General features: G+C 35.7%; 1 pseudogene; it reads right to left on the reverse strand.

Annotated features, from left to right (window-relative positions):
• Positions 1-3,767: 3,767 nt before the first annotated feature.
• Positions 3,768-20,258, reverse strand: part of LOC138381412 (RNA-binding protein 44-like) — a 172,765-nt pseudogene continuing 156,274 nt past the window's right edge.

A 20,258-nucleotide genomic window follows, 5' to 3' on the forward strand; every position in this document is an offset into this window, starting at 1 on the left:
CCTGAGAGATGGTGTGTTACAGCATGATAAACTGAGGGCCAACATGCATGGTGACACCTTATGAAATATTTGCCTTTTTGACAAAATCAGCTAAAAAATATTTTGATTTTTTTAATTTTGAGCATCTTTTAGTAGGGAGGAACAGCTTCAGAAATTTAAAAATATTTATTTACAGGCTTGACTATTATAACTTAGATAAAATGATTTGTGTTTTTTTTTGGAGGCAGAGACCAACGGCATTTGAGGACTGACAATCACCTTGCTTGGCACTTGGATTGTGACAGCTTCTTTAATACCTTCCAAAGGGTTCATTTGTTTTGCCCTCTCTTTTTCAGTTGGGAAAAACTTCTATTTGCAAATTTTCCCCTTCCTGTTTCAAAATAGCTTGAGATTTCAGTTGGTTTTTTTTCATTGAGTTGAATTACACCTGGTTTGCAGTACATTTATTAAAAAACATTGCTCCCAAATATGCAACAGGCTAAATTTTGGTCTCCGAGAGGGACAGAAATTCTAGTCAAAACAAAATCCCAATAATCATATTCTCCTAGGATGTTAGTCATTTTCTATTTATGGAGATGGCTTCTTTACTTAAGCCTCATGCACCAACTGCTAGCTTCATCCTTTTCTTCTTCAGCTTCCTCACCTCTCTCAGTCTTCATGGAATTGAAGGGAGGAGCCTGCTTTAAATTAGATTTTGGCTTAAGGGAGTGTTGTAGCTGGGGTGATCTATCCAGAGCACACAAACTTTCTCTGTATCAGCAATAAAGCTGTTTTGCTTTTTTGTCATTTATGTGTTCACTAGAGTGGCACTTTGCATTTCCTTGAAGAACTTGTCCTTTGCAGCCACAGCTGGGCTAACTGGTGTAGGGGGCCTAGCTTTCCCTGAGCTTTTGAAATGTCTTCCTCATTTTTTGTAGAGATGGAGTCTGTCTACGTTGCCCATGCTGGTCTCAAAACTCCTGGCCTCAAGTGATCCTTCTGCCTCAGCTTCCTGAAGTGCTGGGATTACAGGTGTGAGCCACGGTGCCCACTGGCCATGATTTTGACTGTATGTTCTTATTTATAAAATAAGCTAACAAATACTAAATTGTTGGCATAAATAATTTGAGGCCTAAAATGATATTATTTTCTTCCAGAGAAGTCTTACTTTCATTTCTTCCAGGTGCCTGGCAGAACTCATAACCCAAGATCATCTCAATCTGATTTAGGGACTAAATTCTGAAGCTGAGTTACAGCCCTTCTGAGCAACATGTATTTCTAGGGTTCAAACTTGTTCTCCTCAAGTACAGCCCACTGGGGTCCGAACTCCCATGCTGAGAATTTACCAAGACTTCATCTGCGGGGAGTTAGCTACGTTCCCCACAAAGAGGTGTTTTTTTTTTTTCTCTTTATTTCGATCATGGTCTCTAAGTTGACTATGCCAGTTTGCAGGGAGTTAGCTAGGCTCCCTGCAAAGAGGTTTTTTTCTTCAGAACAGGTCTCTGAGGCAGGGGTCATCGCAAAGGATGAAAAATATAGTAGGAAACAGAAATAAAAGATAAAGTAATGGCAATAATAATACACGGAGCCAAAGATATAGTTTATAAAGTAAAGGTTTATGAAAATAAATAAATAAAGGGATGTATCCGGATGGATATATTTTTTACCCACATCAAATATATCCCTGACTGAAACTCCACACAGGTATTTTATAGGGTACTTACAGGCTCCCCCGTTGCCAAGGGCAACAGGATTTGCATACTAACAGGCAGTTTGCTTTAGGGTCAAAGTCTCCTAAAAGGCTACTACAGATCCTTAAACTAACTCCAACTACGGGAACAATGAGTTATAAAATCGTCTTGGGGCAAACTTGTAAGTTTTATGATAAGGCTATTACTTTAGCAACAAACAGGGACATCTTTGCTCCGGTGATTGTGTTCTTGGGGACAGAGATGATCCCAGAAGTCAACATGGGCTGTGCTTTGTGTTAATTACTTGAACTGCATGGTTCCATCTGGGCCTAGCTTGGGCATTAGCGTATCTATATGATCAGCTCTCATCTCTGGGGGTCTACCTGTCTGCTCCTGCAACCTTTTCCTTCTAAGGAAAAGGCATGCCTTGTCTTTCAAAACAGGTGAGAACCAAAGGCCCAGTTTACAGCTGTCTCTTTGAAGTGCAGCTTCTACTGATCAGGGAGATGCCCTCCTGAGATGAGGCAGCTTTTCAACTAACACATTTATCTTTTCTTTAAGGCAAAGCCTTATTTGACTTCTGAAATCAAATCTTGTCTCTAGAAATACAGGCAGCATTTCTATAACTCAGTATTCTTAGGCTCAACATCTTCCCCTTTTTTATTTTTTGAAGAAAGTGGATGGAATCGGACAGCCATCACAGGGAGGCATTGGTCTCCAGATTCTTGTCTTCTTTGGAGTTTTCTCCAGACTATAAATAAACACAAGCAAAGGATTAAAATAATGCCAAAAGTTACAACAGTGGAACTCCCATAGATCTTAAGATGATAAAGTGGATCAGCTGACTCTAAACCAGAAGAGATGTCATTAATAATGTCAGCTTCAGAGAGCAATTTAAGTTTGTGACTGAAGGTACTTAATATTTCTTGTTGTAAGTTTCCAATCTCTTCAGTCAGATTTGCTTGGTTAAGTAGATGTTTTCCCAAGGAAACCGAGTTTGATTATATATATGAGGTGTAACACAAAACTGAGTGATATTCCAATCGCAATGAAGTCTAAGTTGCTTTTGTAGACTTATAACCTGGTCTCCCAACAAGGTGACTGCTTGTTGTAAGTCAGCCACTTGAATAGCTAATTTAGAATCAATTTGATTTTGGGTAGACCATAATTGATTTAAATCGTGGTGCCAATTTTGAACAAATTCAGTGGTCTGAATGGTCTGATGCAGAGACACACCTGCGGTGGCCACAGAAGCAGTGACAGCAATGATTCCCAAAATAGCTGCTATTAAGAGACCAATAAATCTTTTTGTACATTTAAGAATGTGGTTAAGAAGTTTGTCCAAAAGGAACATTGCTGGTGTTTCTTGCCAGACTCTATTCATTTTAACAGGTAACCACAGTCCTGTTCTGGCTTTTTTTTTTTTTTTGAGACAGAGTCTCACTCTGTTGCCCGGGCTAGAGTGAGTGCCGTGGCGTCAGCCTAGCTCACAGCAACCTCAAACTCCTGGGCTTAAGCGATCCTACTGCCTCAGCCTCCCGAGTAGCTGGGACTACAGGCATGTGCCACCATGCCCGGCTAATTTTTTGTATATATATATTTTAGTTGTCCATATAATTTCTTTCTATTTTTTTTAGTAGAGACGGGGTCTCGCTCTTGCTCAGGCTGGTCTCGAACTCCTGACCTCCAGCGATCCACCCGTCTCGGCCTCCCAGAGTGCTAGGATTACAGGCGTGAGCCACCGCACCCGGCCTGTTCTGGCTTTGAGAATATAAAATGTTTCTTTATAAGGAAGAACTTTATAGAATTGTTAATACAGGTATAATGAGAACAGTTGTCACAGGTCAGAAGGAAAGAAGGTTCGTTATAAACAGCATGTCCAATCATAAATAAGTAAGGCAGTCTAACACAAACTTGAATATAATGAGTAGAATTTAAATTCAAAGTCCATTCTCGGCTATTGTTTGGATCCAAAGTGTGTGTGCTAATCCAGGCCTGCAAAGGGTGCAAAGCAGCTGATATTTTCCACAACTGATCATGAATAGGGCCATCTAAAATATGAGGAGCTGAAGAGCTCATACCATCATTGAACCGTGTAATATGACTTTTAAGGTCAGTGTCTTTTACAGACATCGAGGTGGCAGTTTTATTCCAATGAAGCTTTTTAAAATTGTGAGAGAAGGCAGGATGTCCATAGGGACTCCAGTCTAGGACAACACCATAAGATGTGGACCCAGCAAGAATGCGCCCCGTGTGAGCTCTACAATTGTCCCATTGTACCCAAGTTTTAGGGTCAGAAATTATTACTTTCCTACAAAGGGGTATATCTATGGGTGCAATTTTAGAATGCTCAATAGTGATGTGTCTGGTTGCCAGACACTCTTACCACCATGCTCACCAGGCAGATCACGGCAAGAAAAAGATTTACAGATGTTTTAGGTACAGATGTCTGGTTCAATATCCCATCTGCTTCTTTGTATGTTCTCTTCAGCTGTCCCCACGTCATGGTCTGTGCCTGACGTGTCTTCCGCTTTTTCCCCTCGAGTTTCCACTCTGGGTTTGATTCTTCTGTTTGGAATCCAAACTGTTGGTCTGTCATCTGTCAAAACACAAGAAAAACTCTCCTCCACACCTTTGCACATCCTTTTTCCCATTTATTTTCTACATCATCTTTCCACCAGATAGGCTGGTGAGGGAAAGAGTCTGATTGTGGACTCCTATTCCAATGCTTTTCTATTGCTGTTAATTTATTTTCCTTATGAATATTCAAAAAATTTTAGGTAAATGAGGCTTGATTTATTCTATCTTTGGGAGACTGTGTACCTCCCCCTTTTTGTTTTAATAACATGTTTTTTTAAAGTTTGATGTGTACGTTCTATAATGCCTTGTCCTTGAGGATTATAAGGAATGCCAGTAATGTGTTTGATGTCCCATTTAATACAAAAAGCTGTAAAGGAATGACTAGTGTAAGCAGGGCCATTGTCAGTTTTAATGGTGGCTGGGACTCCCATGTATATAAAACAGGAGTGTAAGTGTGAGAACATATGTCTAACAGTTTCTCCAGAGGATGGAGTAGCCATAATAAGACCAGAATAAATATCTACAGTAACATGTACAACACCTAACTTGCCAAATTCAGGAATATGTGTAACATCCATTTGTCATAATTTATTTGGTGAGAGACCTCGAGGATTAACTCCTGCAGAAAATTTAGGCTGATTAATTAATTGACAAGTGGGACAATGAGAAACAATATGTTTGGCTTGATTATTGATTGTATAATTGCATTGACTTTTCTTAAATCAGTTAACATTTGTCATTTGCCAGATTTCTTTTTTAATAACAAATATAGGAGAATTTCACGGACTGGTGGACTCCTCTATATGTCCTGCTTGTAATTGTTCTTTTACTAATATTTGAAGAGCACCCAATTTTTGTTTGGTTTTGTTTTTTTGTTTTAGTGGCCACTGCTCTGTCCACATAGGCTTTTGTGATATCCAATTTAAAGCCAGAGCAGAATGGCGCTTTTCAGCAGCAGTGGCCGCGAAAGTATGTGCCTTTGGTGCCTCGAAAGTCTTAGCCCCTTGCCTCCTTTTACCCAAACCAAAACAAGGGTTATAATTCATACTTAGCATAACCTGTTTAGCAGATGTATTAGGTATACTGACGTATGCTCCCCCACTTCTGTAACAAATCTCCTCCCCACAAATTAATAGTGATGTTAGCCACGTAAGGTTTTAAAGTGGCTGTCTGTCCATCAGGGCCTCAACAATTTAAAATTTGTCGACTTTGAAATATGTCAGTCATCGTTCCTATTCCGGTAAGAACAGTAGGAACTTGTTGTAAAGGCCAAGCTTTTGGCCAAAAACTTTTAGAAATAATTGTAACATCAGCTCCAGTGTCTGTAAGTCTAACAAAAGATTTGCCATTTAACTTAATTTCTAATTGAGGTCTTTGAGCATTAATAAAAGTTTGCCAATATTGAGCGGCGGATGTAAAAGCTGCTAACACTTTGAATTAGCATTATTAAAAGCCAATATATGTAACATTAAATTTTTCAAGTCAGGCGGACTAACCGTTTTTTGCACAACATCTTGTAGTTCATAAGTTTCATAATAAAACTTATGAAATCTGCATAAGTTTTATTAACATTTTCTTTAACATTTTACACAAGAAAACACAGACTGTTTAGAAGCTATTTTCTCTTATGCTCTAATATAGCACTGTTGAATTTGAGCAATAACTTGATCATCTTTTTTAAGATCTTAGTTTTTTGTTTTTTTTTTTTTTTTTTATCAGCCTCTCTCAAGGGTGGATCATGCTTCTGGGAATCGTTTACATTAGAAAGCAGTGGTTCCCAAGCTTAAAGCAGCTAGCATGAGCCATGCAGAGAGCTCTTGCTTAAAGTGAAAGTTTACCCCCCACCTTTTTCCCTTTTTTAATTTTTGAACTAACACATTTATTTTTTCTTTAAGGCAAAGCCTTATTTGACTTCTGAAATCAAGTCTTGTCTCCAGAAATACAGGGGGCATTTCTATAACTCAGTATTCTTAGGCTCAACACTCATGCCCCCGGCTGCAATGCTATGAAAATGGCCCATGCCCTCCTAGCTTCCCCTCTGCAAATAATACTGGGGGGAAAGTACCCCCCAAACACTGGGCATACTTTGAGACTCCTCTTTGTACCCTTATCCAGTAATTCATCATTATCTAGATAGCTCATCAGTGCCTTCAAGCAGTTTTTTTTTTTTTTTTAAATATTTATTCAGGTTTTCTAGTTGTTCTCAGTGGACGGTTGGCTTGAGTCATCTACACACCTATAACTGGAAACAGAACTCTCACCTATGTTGTAAAAAGGTATTGTATATGTTCACTGGTGGTCATTTTAAAATATATAAGCAAATTCTTTGATATGCCTTTCTTTAAGAGGTGGGGTTAAATTTGCCTCCCCTTGAGTATGAGTTGCATGTAGTGACCTTCATCTAATAGAATGTGGCAAAATGATGGATTGTGACTCCTGAGGGTGGGTCAGAGCAGCTTCCCCCTTGCTCTCTTGCTCAGGGGAAGCCAGCTGCCACAATGTAAAGGGATTCAAAGAGTCCTGTGGAGAGGCCCATGCAGTAAGGCATGAGGCCTCTTGCCAACAGCCATGTGAATGAGCCGTCTTAGGAGACCCTCCAGGCTCAGTGTGGCCTCTGGGTGACTACGGTCCAGGCCAACTTCTTTACTGCAACATGAAAGACTCTGAACGCAAACTACCCACCTAAGCCAACCTTGAATCTTAATCTGCAAACTGTGAGATGATGAATGTTAAACCAAGCAATTTTGGGGTAAATGGTTTTATATTAATAGTAATATGTTTGTTTTTAAATTTTATATTTTATTATTTTTAATTTAATATTCATTTTATGTGAAAAATGAAACCAATAGCTTAAAATTTTAAAGTAATATTTAAATAAAAAAGAATATGTTGTATGATCTCTGCTTCCAGTTAGGAATAAAAACAAGAGTTTTTCAGAATGGATGAAGTCATTTCCACAATAGTATTAACAGATAAGCCATTCAGAAACCCTTTAGGATTTATTCTTACTTCCTGAAGAGCTTCTATAATATGGTCACTAGGCAAAGTGAAAACATACGCGAGCATTTGTCTTTCCCAAAGTAACACAATCTGACTATAGCTAAGTTATTGAATGGAACTATGCTTTTACATAAAAAGCTTAAAACCAATTAAAATATAATTTTAATTCTTACCTGCTGACTTCTGGATGTAGTTCAGCCAGTCACTTCATGATCTTGGTGAACGCAAGTTCAGAGTATTTGGAGGTATGAATCTAACAGGTGCATCAGGTAATAATTTAGCAGATTCAATTTGTTTACAATTCTTGACACCCTAAATAAGCATTTTAAAAGTTTTCTTAACACCAATACATAGTGATAATCCAGCTTATTCAATTAAAATAAATTTTAAAACTATAAATAAAATAAACTGCTCTGAAAATTTTACTTTAAGATTATTTATACCAAGTAAATTTACTTCAGTGGTGTTCAGGGCTATGTATTAAGAAAACATGCCCACATAATTTTTTATAGTAATGATAAAGTCTATGAGACTATGTCTAAATCAGCCTTTCTCAACTGGGATTCTTCCTCTGAACCACAGAACACAGCAAATGGTGTAACTATTTTCTCAACCCTCCCAAAGACAGGACATAATCAGACCCATTCTAGATGCCAAGGAGAGGGGTTAACCCATTAAATAAAATGAATGTTTTAGGGTTAGGGTATTAAAGCTTAATTCTTTTAATCAACCCACCTGATAAAAGGCTGGTCTGAAGAGTAAATATAAATATTCTATATTTTATTTACTAAATATCGTATGTAATGAACACAAACTACATGCCCAGAATTGTATCACAGGTTATGGGGGTGGGGGAACTAGTAATATAAAGTGCAGCCTCCTTCACTTGTGAAAGATAAAATTAAAATGATCAATTAGTTATTATTAACCATGCAAATAGACTATAAATGGTGCAAAACCACTGTAAATCCTGTAAAAATTCAACAAAGGAAGGGCTCAGACTTTAAATCCTAGATGAAAAGTCAGGGTAAAATACATAAAATATTAGCTCTGTCACACCAGAATATTACATTTTACTTATTGCCATTATCTCTCCCACTAGATTTAAGCTTCATATAAAAGCACAGATTTTTGTCTATTTTGTTCACTGTTGCTTTCCCAGTTCCTAGAATAATGTACACAGTTGGTATGTAATAAATAACTCTTTGTTCAATAAATAAGTGAAAAGATTGGAATGTAATATTTAAAGTGATAGTTGAAACCACAGGAAAAATGAGCTCTCCAAGAAAAAGCCAAATTACTGGTATGTAACAGCAACGATAATAGCTGTACTTACTGAGTACATCCTCAGTACATTGTACTGAGAATTTTTCCATATTAAGCTCATTTAAACTTCTAAATATTTGAGGTAAGAACTATTATCCTCATTTTAAGACAAAAAGCTCAGAGAGTGAGGTAGCTCTCTCAGAGTCATAGGATGAGCAGGAGGCAGAGCAAACCTCCATCATTTTCCACATCGTGTTTAAAACCTCAGTGAGGTACAGATGAGGGCATAAAAAAATAAAATGACTACTTTTATGGTTTTAATAATTATGAGATAACATTAGCTATAAAAAGTGATGAAAGTATAATGATTAGTTACTTATAGAGTAGCACTATTCAAGAATAAAGAAGAAAAAAAAGACTGGAAAGCAACAGGCCCCCACCTTTTTGGCAGCATTCATTTCCTTCACAGACATCTTTATATCACTGTTTTTTGTGGTTTTTTTTTTTTGGAAAGCAAGAAATGCATATCTAAAATAGAAAAGCAGAAAACCAAAAGGTTTTTCATTGACTTTAAATTACCTCAAACTTAATTTTGTAATCACTGGCTCAAATATAGTTTTCACAATAATAAATGCTCTTATAAAGGTTGATATACTAACCCGGGTGAGGTAGCTCACGTCTGTAATCCTAGCACCCTGGGAGGCCAAGGCGGGTGGATTGCTCAAGGTCAGGAGTTCGAGACCAGCCTGAACGAGACCCCGTCTCTGCTAAAAAAAAAATATATAAAAAAAATTAGCCAGGCATGGTGGCACATGCCTGTAGTCCCAGCTACTCGGGAGGCTGAGGCAGGAGGATCGCTTGAGCCCAGGAGTCTGAGGTTGCTGTGAGCTAGGCTGACGCCATGGCACTCTAGCCCGGGCAACAGACTGAAACTCTGTCAAAAAAAAACAAAAACCAAAAACAAAAGGTTGATATACTTAGCTTGAAATCAGGAAGACTGTTTATTTAGGATAACTAAATAAAAACCAAATTAAAGATGAGAAATAAAAGACACTAAGCATTTCTCATAAATTATCTCCTATTAATTTTATATTAAAATTTAATGTAAAACATTTGCAAAGCTGATATATGATAAAGTTGCAGAGATTAGCAATCTGGGGACTATTTATACTAAAAAAATTAAAATTAATTCCTATGTTCAAACATAACCTCCAGATGACTCAAAGGCTTGCAATGTGAAAGTAAAAATTTAAAACATTTACCAGAATATTTAAGAGAATATCTTTATGGCCTTGTTGTGGGGAAATATTTAGACCAAAAAACCAAAAAAAGTTGAAACATCGAATCAGAACTTTAACCATATAATTGAGAAAGTCAGGCAAGAGCTATTCCTATAAAAGCACCAGACCTAGAGAGTGTCAGTGGAAGGATACATACCAAATCTGAAAAGTGGTTGTTTTCAAATGATGGGACTATGGATAATTTTTCATAACTTCCTTGTATTTTTGCATTTAATTGTATTTTCTAAATTTCCACACAGTATGTATAATACTTAAGAAAAGAAAACCCCACAGTTTGTTTTAAGGATTCAACAAGATGCTAAAAGAATCTTTCACATCAGGTAATACTACTAGGATTATAATACTACTTTAATGAACTGTATTAATACCACATTAATGAGTAAAATTTAGAAAGCATATACTCTTAGGTGACTCCATTAAATAAAATTAAACACCTATTTTTTAACAAATTTCAACCCCAACTACAAACAGGATTCTCTCTTAATTGATAAAGATTTTCATATCTGAAATGAACAGCCATCATTTTTTATCAGCAGACAGTAAAGGTATTTCCATCACCACTGTGATTTGAATGATCTGACAATGTCACAAAATAGAAAGTAGCAACATACAGATTGGAAGAGATTATATGTAGATGATGTAGCTATCTACCTAAAGTATAAAAGTGTCATCTAAAAAGTAATTAAACTCAGAAATAATAGAATACAATTTTCTGAGCATCTACTATGTGCCAGGCTTTACTCCTAGTTCTTTACAAACTTAACTCATAGTAGTTTCAAACAATGCTATGACAGTACTATCGACCTCACTTTATAGACAAAGAGGAGGCTGAGGTACAAAAAGGTCAAGTAAATTGCCCAAATTTATTCATCAAGTTGCTGACAGACCTGGGAATTGAGCCAAAGTTATCTATTTCTGGAGCCCATTCTCCTTAACTAAGGCTCTCTACATTCCCTGTGAAACAGTGTGTAACAAGATAAAGTACACGGAAGTCAGTCAATCTGCTACATACCACTAGTAACAAGCTACAAAGTATAATCCAAGAAAGATCTGATTAAGAACAGCACGAACTAATGACTGCAGCTATTTGTCTATAATGACTGCAACTATTTGTCTGCATGGCCCCCTATACTAGCCTGGGACCCTCCTGTGGGAATGGCCTTTGACTCTATCCCCACAGTGGCTGATGTCTGGCACAGAACCTCTAGTGAGCAGCAGGCACACAGTAATACACATCGGACTGAATTTGGGAAACACACCTGTAGTTAGTAGAAGAATCATAAATTGAAATTTCAGAAACTAGGTATTTCTGGAAATGAGACCTTCAATCAGCCTTAAAAAAGAGAAATAATATGAAGTTCAAAAAGAAATCTTGGCATACCTCAGATACTGAAGGGCAGAGACCACCAACATGTACCAAATAACCTTTATGTCTTCGTAAGGATTCAGCATACATTTCTGCTTGTAGAAAAACAGAATATACCACAGAAATGATCATCATTGTATTGAGATGTTTAAGAGAAAATGAAAACTTGCTAAATATTTCATGGTTTCTTTTTACTATCACAAAGCTTATCAAAAAGTTATCAACAAATATCAGCATGACCAGACTGAAGACCAAAAGCCTGGAGTACAATGTTAAGATTTCTGGGCGTTAATCATATCATCTTGAAAAATAAATGGGTATGGATTAGTTGATATTAAGTCTCTCATAGCTCAAATGAATAAATTACATCTAAACGGAGTAATCAGTTACAGCTGTCCTTTGGTATCCCTGGGGGACTGGTTCTAGGACTCCCTGCAGATACCAAGATCTGAGGATGCTCAAATCCCTTATATAAAATGGCATAGTATTTGCATATAATCCACACACATCCTCCTATACACCTTAAATTACCTCTAGATTACTCACAATACCTAATACAATGTAAATTCTATGTAAATAGTTGTTATGCTGCATTGTTTAGGAAATAATGACAAGAAAGTTGGTTGAATCCTTGAATACAGAACCCATGGGCTGACTGTACATCACAACTAAAAACGTCTGTCATTTGTCCCTGGTTCAGAGAAGTGCTATGAGAACACTGGATGTACACAGGATCTTAACTCCTTAGTGTTAGTGCTGGCTAGAGCTAGTGGTTTCAGAGACTTCTTTACATACATTCCTTTGTTCGGGAAATAACGTACCAAGAAAACCTTTCAATCAGACAAATGTCAACAGCAGGTATTATACAGCTTGTGATAATGTTAAGAGCACATAAGAAAAAAACAGACAAATTACTTGAGTTAGAAAGCATGATTTTGGAAACCACAAATACTAGGATTATAGATAATTTTTTTTCTTGCTTGACAAAAAAATTCAAAATTCTTAGACTGTCATCTCATAGTCAATAATGGTCTGAAATCACAGATTCACTAAATTGAGACTTGAATTACTAGCAAATCCTATACCTGGCACAGAAGGAGTACACAAATATTGTTGAATGAATCCATGAGTACTTTTACTTATGTTTTAATAATTTTTAAATACTAATGGGAGATTTGTAAATTTTATTGTGTTCATTAAGTAATAACAGTAACAAGAGTAGCCTAGCACTTATTGAATGCTCTGCTCCAGGCAACATGCTAAGCACTTTATATACACATCACCTCACATGATTCTCCCAACCACCCCATGAGGGAGCTATTATTAATATTATTTACATTTTACAGATGATGATACTGAGGTCACAGGAGTTTAGGTCACAAATCTGTTAAGTATTGGTGCTAGAATTCAGACAGAGTCTTTCATCTTTAGGTAATCAATACCTAACCTTCTTCATTAACTTACTTCATTTAATTTGTTAATCTCTTTGGATTATAAATGTATTCTACAGAGAAAACAGTGAAACTACCTAGCTTTACATTTTTATATTGCAGTGAAAAAGAAGTAAAGAGATATAGTACAGCAAAGGAGTCAGAAGGTATACATTACACCCATCACCTAACTCTTCACTAATTCGATACAAAATATCTACTGGATACCCTATGGGCTGCACACTGTACTTGGCAGTGAACAAAAATCCCTGATCTTGCTGAGCTAGTATGTAAGGGTGGGAAGGCAGTGAACCCAGTAATCAATCAAATATCAAGTAAGCAAAACACACAGTATTGTGACAAGTGATATGGTGGAAAATAATGCAAGGAAAGAAAAAAAGTTACAATTAAATCAGATGATATAATATTTTAAGTTGTGTATATGTATTAATATATGCATAAAGAAATGCATTGAAATGCTCACTAAAATATTCATAGTGGTTAGTGAAGGTTGGAGAAACTTCAGGTAATTTTAATTTTCTTATATTTTCATATTTTATTTAAAAATCTTAATAAGCCATTATTTATACAAGCAGAAAAAAATAAAACCATCGCTAATATGGAAAATTAAAAAACCCACAGAAACATACAGATAAAAATAAAGAGAGGTAGCATAACTATCACAAGAAATGATAGAATTTTCTCTAGTGCCTGTGATTATTCTAACTATTATAAGCATTTAAGGACTATCTAAAGATGAAAATACTCCTGAAATAGATGAAATTATTAAAGTGAGGGAAAGCAAATAGTTTCCATCACTAATACCGATTTGATAGATTAGTACTGGTTATCTGAGGAAAGCTGAGAAGTTGGTTTTGTTCCCCAGGTAACCGCACCTGGAAAGTGTCCAGTTAGGGCTCAGTGGAAAAGAATGCAGCTTATCTACTTACTAACTAAATCTTGGGTTTAAGCTTTTAGCAATTTTCTGTTCTTTAAAAAGTTGACCTCCAACTGGCCAATTTCTCGTTTTGTATAAAGAAAAGCCACAAACAGGAATAAAATATTAAAACAGCTCAGGCACCCAACACAACCCAGAAGCAGGTAAATATTATTTTACAAATAGGTTAGGATTCCTCAGTAAATTGTTAAACCAACCTAGTGTAAACTTCAGATTCCATCTATCTTGTTCTATTTGATTTTCTTTCCTTCCTGAGAAGTCAAATCCTGTCAGGTTTTCTTTAGCATCAAACCAGTCTTCACTTATTTCTTGGTAATTTCTACAGTCTCATAAATTGAAAACAATGAGCTATGAATTACCTACAATGTTTAACCCTCTGAAAAGTTATCTAAAAAGCATGATGAATCACTATGATAATTACTTGTTTTATATACAAATCTAAAGATGAATATTAAGCAAAATAAGAGAACCAAGCATAAAGCTTCTGTGAGAAGGGATTTCAGCAGTCCCGAAATAAGAAATTCTTTTCAGTTTGAGTGATCAGCTTCCTAGTTTCCTTTAATTAATATTGATTCTCAGTTTATTAAAACTGTTACTATTCTGATTTTTCAATTGTTATTTATTGGAAAAAAGACATTATCTTTATATACAGAATAAGAGAAAACTTCTTTAAAAGGACTAACTAGTGCTGCAGCTCTTTATATCATTAAAATTAGTGATCTTTCGGAATGACCATAATCTCTTTTCATAGAGGAGAAAACTAAAAAAATGTACACAATTTACAGAGATACAATTAGACACAAGAAAGAAAGTTTTCAAATTGGAAACATGAAGCAGAAGAATAAAAGTCCGTATTATTATTCAGCATTATCGGATATATCAGGTGACTTTAAAGACAAGTCAAGCAAAAATAAGAACATACTTAACATTCACAATCAGAATGATGCCATTGTAGTCAATTAAAAATATTTATTTTGACTTAATGAATAAAAACTGGAGATATTTTAAACCTTGACTGTTTTCTGGCAACTATGAAAGATAATATATTTTTATACTAACTTTTATCATCAACTTTCAGTTGATCAAAGTCTACATTTATATCACCATTTTTTAAACCGTCTTTCTTGGGTGACGTATTTTGTTTAGGATGACTACTGTCAGATAACAAAGATATCTGACGATTAAGATAATAAAAACAATAATAAGGACTAGCAATTTTTGCGCTCTTACTATGTGACAGGCACTCTTCACTGGCATTGTTTAGCCCGTACAATAACGAAGGCTATGAGAGTAAAACCATCAACTTGACTTCACAGATGAGAAAACTGAATCTAAGAAACTCATTGTGCCAAGTCACAGTTAACAAGAATTAGGATTTGAATCCAGTCTGTGTATAGTCACTCTGTGCTAACACTAGTATTTTGGAAAGTGTGGCAGAACACACTAGAAGTACTTGAGATAACTTTGGGAGGTATATATAAATATTAATAACATTAACCTTTAACAGTTATGTATTTAATTTAGTGTATGCATATGCACATCTTTTATTTATGGGAAGTAATATTTCTTTCTTATATGTAAGAGTGAACTATTCTTCACACTTAAATTTTTGTGAAAAGGAGAATCATTTAAAGAAAAATACAGAATAACATTACAGGTAACATAGGGCTATGGTAAATTGTGAATATGGTACATGAATAGCTGAAATTTAGAAATACTATACTACACTATACTGGCTTTCATGCATAACTAGTTAATTTAATGAGACAGGGACTAAAATGTAATCCCAACTTAAAATAGATATTGTTTTATAGCCAAAAGTATGATTATAAAAATTGTTACACCTACATCTTGTACTTTTAAAAATAATTTATTCTTCCTAAATAAGCAGGTTATACCATTGGTACCATTGCAATGAAAATAAAGCCCTTAAGAATTATCATATAGTACTAAATGTATAAATTGTTTAAGCAAAGTATTAATACATAAGAAATTTAAGTACATGAAAATCTAGTTATGAATCTGTTAATTCTTTGTGGATAACTGAGTTTTTTAAAAAATGAATTTAACAATAGAACAATTTGTTAAAACAATTTACTTTTTATCATTCATGTTAGTAGAAAGGAACATATATTAATCAAGTATTTCACTTTGGACTTGGGAATCCATCTTGGGGGATTACCTAAGACCACTCAAAGAATGAAACCTTAAAGTTAAGACCAAAGTCAGAAAAGCAGAAATAAACTTCAGCTTTCCTATTCCATTGCCTCCTGGCTTGATAATGAAATGTAACTTATGTTACTATAACACTTTATTTTTTTTTTTTGAGACAAAGTCTCACTTTGTTGCCCAGGCTAGAGTGAGTGCCGTGGCGTCAGCCTAGCTCACAGCAACCTCAAACTCCTGGGCTCAAGCGATCCTCCTGCCTCAGCCTCCTGAGTAGCTGGGACTACAGGCATGTGCCACTATGCCTGGCTAATTTTTCTATATATATATTTTTAGTTGTCCATATAATTTCTTTCTATTTTTAGTAGAGATGGGGTCTCGTTCTTGCTCAGGTTGGTCTCAAACTCCTGACCTTGAGCGATCCACCCGCCTCGGCCTCCCAGAGTGCTAGGATTACAGGCGTGAGCCACCGCGCCCGGCCCACTATAACACTTTATAATTTGCAGGGTGTTCTTATATAGATTAAACCATCTTTTCTGATTGTCATCTGACCAAGATCTCCTTGGTGGAACAAGACAGAATGAGAAAATTTATGAGAGGCATTTAAAAACTATTTTCCTCATTTCAACAAAGGAGAAATTAAAACTTTGCTCTACCTAAAATAAATGGAACATTACTTTATTCTACCCCATGACATGAAGGTGCAAGATATTAGTTTTAACTACACTCATGCAACATGATGGTGGCCATATATCATGGATTTGCCCTGGACAGTCCAGATTTATACCTATTGCTGTGGTGAATGATTAACATTACTATTACTCTCTTTCATCCTCAAAAGTCTAGTGATTTGGTGATAAACTATATGCTTACCCTACTCAACATATATTGCTGATATCTGTTTCATTAGGCTTAAATACACCATTATGTTCCTCCTAATTAAAGTAAGCTATAAAGTAAGCTAGTTGAGTGAAAAGAAGGATGTTGGAGTCTCTAAAAATTATAATTTTCTTAAGCCATAAAATTAAAGATTTGGGGCTGGGTGCTCTAAACTTCTGACTTCTGTCATCGACGGTTTGCAATGTGGGATATGCTCGCCTGAGGGAGGATCAAAATGATCTACTGGGAAGTTACAGGAAAATACTAGAACTTCCTTTTTCCTTTTTTTTTTAGACAGAGTCTCACTCTGTTGCCTGGGTTAGAGTGCCCTGGCATCAGCCTAGCTCACAGCAACCTCAAACTCCTGGGCTTGAGCGATCCTCCTGCCTGAGCCTCCCGAGTAGCTGGGACTACAGGCATGTGCCACCATGCCTGGCTAATTTTTTCTATATATATATGTGTATATATATATATATATATATATTTTTTTTTTTAGCTGTCCATATAATTTCTTTCTATTTTTAGTAGAGATGGGGTCTGGCTCTTACTCAGGCTGGTCTCCAACTCCTGAGCTCAAACAATCTGCCCACCTCAGCCTCCCAGAGTGCTAGGATTATAGGCGTGAGCCACCGAGAACTTCCATTTTTATTTTTCATCTTTTAAAAAATTAAGCTGTAATAATGATTATAGAGTGACAAAGATGCCTGGTGGCTACTATGTTATTTCTACAAGAGTTACTAGGAACAAAATAAGGAGAATGTGCCAAATTAGATTCATGCCTAACCATACTAGAAAATAAACATAAAAACAAAAGATGTTATAGTATATAATGTCTTAAATTAATCTGCTTCAATTTATCTAAATGTGCCTTTTTCTATACCTTGAAAGAACTGATTTTATGTTATAATATAAATGGAATTTGAACAAAAGTGTGGAAGACTTCAACTGGAGAATTTTAGTTTAAGAAATCTCTAATTTATATGTATAATCTTGAGGTTCACAAGGTATTAGTCAAAAAAGTCAGGCTTACTGTTCACTCTCTCTTTTGGTTTTTCTTTTTCTTTTTTTTTTTTTTTTTTTTAAGACAAGTGCAGTAGTGAGAAGAGGGGAAAGAGCAGAACAAGGCGTTCAGTCTATAACTGACGGTGAACAATCGAGATAACTGACTACCTTCAGACCGGCCTGTTCACTCTCATATTAAAATGTAAGACAATACAAGGCTAAACTTAAAGAAGCACTACTACATTCTTGCCCAATTGCTAAAGGTTTTAAAGTCTGAAGATACGAAATAATGGAACACTCAAACTGCTGGTGAGAATGTAAAAGAATAACATCAACTTTGAAACAATTTGCTCTTGCATGGTCAAGGTGAACTCTTTAGACTTCAGAGCCAATAATTTCACTCCTAGGTATATACCCTAGAGCAGGGGTCCCCAACCCTTTTTTGCACCAGAGACCGGGTTCATGGAAGATAATTTTTCAGAGGGGGAGTGTGGGGAGCCATGAGGAATGGCTGTAAACACAGATGATGAAGTCGCTCATCTCTTGCCATGCAGCCCCCCAGTTCCCAAGTTTAATGGAAGACAATTTTTCCCATGGATTGGGTGGCAGGGGTCGCTATTCTGCCACCTGGTTGTGGGGGCACAGCCATAGGGAAACTCATGCACATGTTCACCAGGCTACACACACACAAATGCATAAAAGAGCAATGTTCTTAATGGTCGCATCGGGTATCAACCCAGATTATAAAAAAACTATAATGGATAAATCTATTATGGTACAGCCATACAATAAGACAATAAAGAAAAATGAACATGAAATTTAGCTGCCTACATGAATATGGATCAATCTTATAAATAAATAAAATATTGAATTAAAGAAGAAAACACAAAGGATTGCCTCCAGTTATGACTCCATTTAAAGTCAAAATAGGCAAGCTAAATTGTATTGTTTAGGGATACATATATAGATGGTAAAAATCATGGAAGGAAGTAAGTACCATAAAAATCAGGGTAGCAGTTCCACCAGATGTTGGAACAGGAACGTATGTAATTGGAAAGGACACAGGAGGCTTCTGGGGTGCTGACAATGTCCTATTTCTTACCTTGAGTAATATTTGCTTCACAATACATTTGTTTCATAATTATATGTACATTTATGTGTAAATAAACCCTTTTAAATTATCAATTTTTTATATCATAATGATATTGTGGTTAAGTCTTTTTTTAGGGATACATATTGAAATAATTATGGATAAACTGATATGCCTCAGGTTTGCCTTCAAAATTATAGAGGAAAGGAAGAGAGTGGATAGAATAAAGTAAAGATAAGAATTGAAATTGTTGAAGCTGAGAGATGGATACACGGGGCTCATCATACTACTGTCTACTTTTGAATATGTTTAAAAGTTTTCATTAGCACAAAGTTTTTTAAAAGCCTTTATGGAAATAACTAAATAATGAAGACATACATTAGCTTCATAAATAGGAATACTCATATCTATAGATTTAGTGCAAGTCTAATCCAAAGTCCAACAGGGCTTTTGGAAAACTTAACAAACTAATTTGAAAATTTACATGGCCATTCCATGTAAATATAATATATAAATATAAATAATATTTATATTCTGTATAAATATTTATACAGAGTGGCCATATAAATTTTAAGAATGGCCTAAACATTACAAAAGAAGAAGAAAAAGAAAGGGACCTGCCTTCCCAGGTATCAGGACACTATAAAGCAAACTGCAGAAGTTACTGTGGAGTTGGCACGATGCTGAACCAGTGGGCTAATACAATCTATAATCGAACGCATCATGTATGGGAGCCTGTTACACTATTCTATACTGCACACCAGTGGTGAAAGGAAAGACTACTCAGTAAGTAGTTGTGGAACAGAGGGTTCTCCATATAGAAAATAAATGCAATTAAATCCCTTCTTCAAAAATCAATTCCAGGCTTCTGTGTAAAAGGCAAGATTTTTCAACTTTTACAAGTAAATCTGGATGAAATCTTTATTACCAAGTGTAAGAAAACATTCTTAAACACAAAAACATACGCCAAGAAGATGTTAGTTAAGTATGTTTTAACACATATAACCAACAAAGAATTTGTTTTCAGAACATAAAGGGAGGCTTAAGAAAAAACAGAAAAATGTGCAAAAGACATGAACAAGCATGTCTTTCACAGAAGAAACCATACCAAGCAATTAAGCACATAAAGAAATGCCTAACCTCTTAGCAATCAGAAAAGAACAAGTCCATGAAATCCCATTTTACCCATCAGATTAGCAAAAATTTAAATGTCGGAAAAAATCAAGCATTGATGAAGATGTGAAAGTGGAACTTACACACAGTGACATGGGAGCAATTATCACTTTGGAAAATCATGTGGCACTATCTTGTACAATTGGTCATGCCCACACCTCACAACTGAGAATTCTACTTCTAGATATATGTTAGAGAAACAAGGATACTAAAAGTCAGGGGGGTACTAAGATATAGGTACAAGAATTTACAGCATAGTTTGTAACAGAAAAAACTAAAAACTAGAAACTACTCAACTGTCCGCCACTAGGACATCTGTGTTGGGTGGTGGCTTATACCTGTTTATTGGTGTGCATCATTACATAAGTTTTATTTTT

The sequence above is a fragment of the Eulemur rufifrons genome, chromosome 3 (assembly GCF_041146395.1).
Source record: "Eulemur rufifrons isolate Redbay chromosome 3, OSU_ERuf_1, whole genome shotgun sequence".
NCBI lineage: Eukaryota > Metazoa > Chordata > Mammalia > Primates > Lemuridae > Eulemur > Eulemur rufifrons.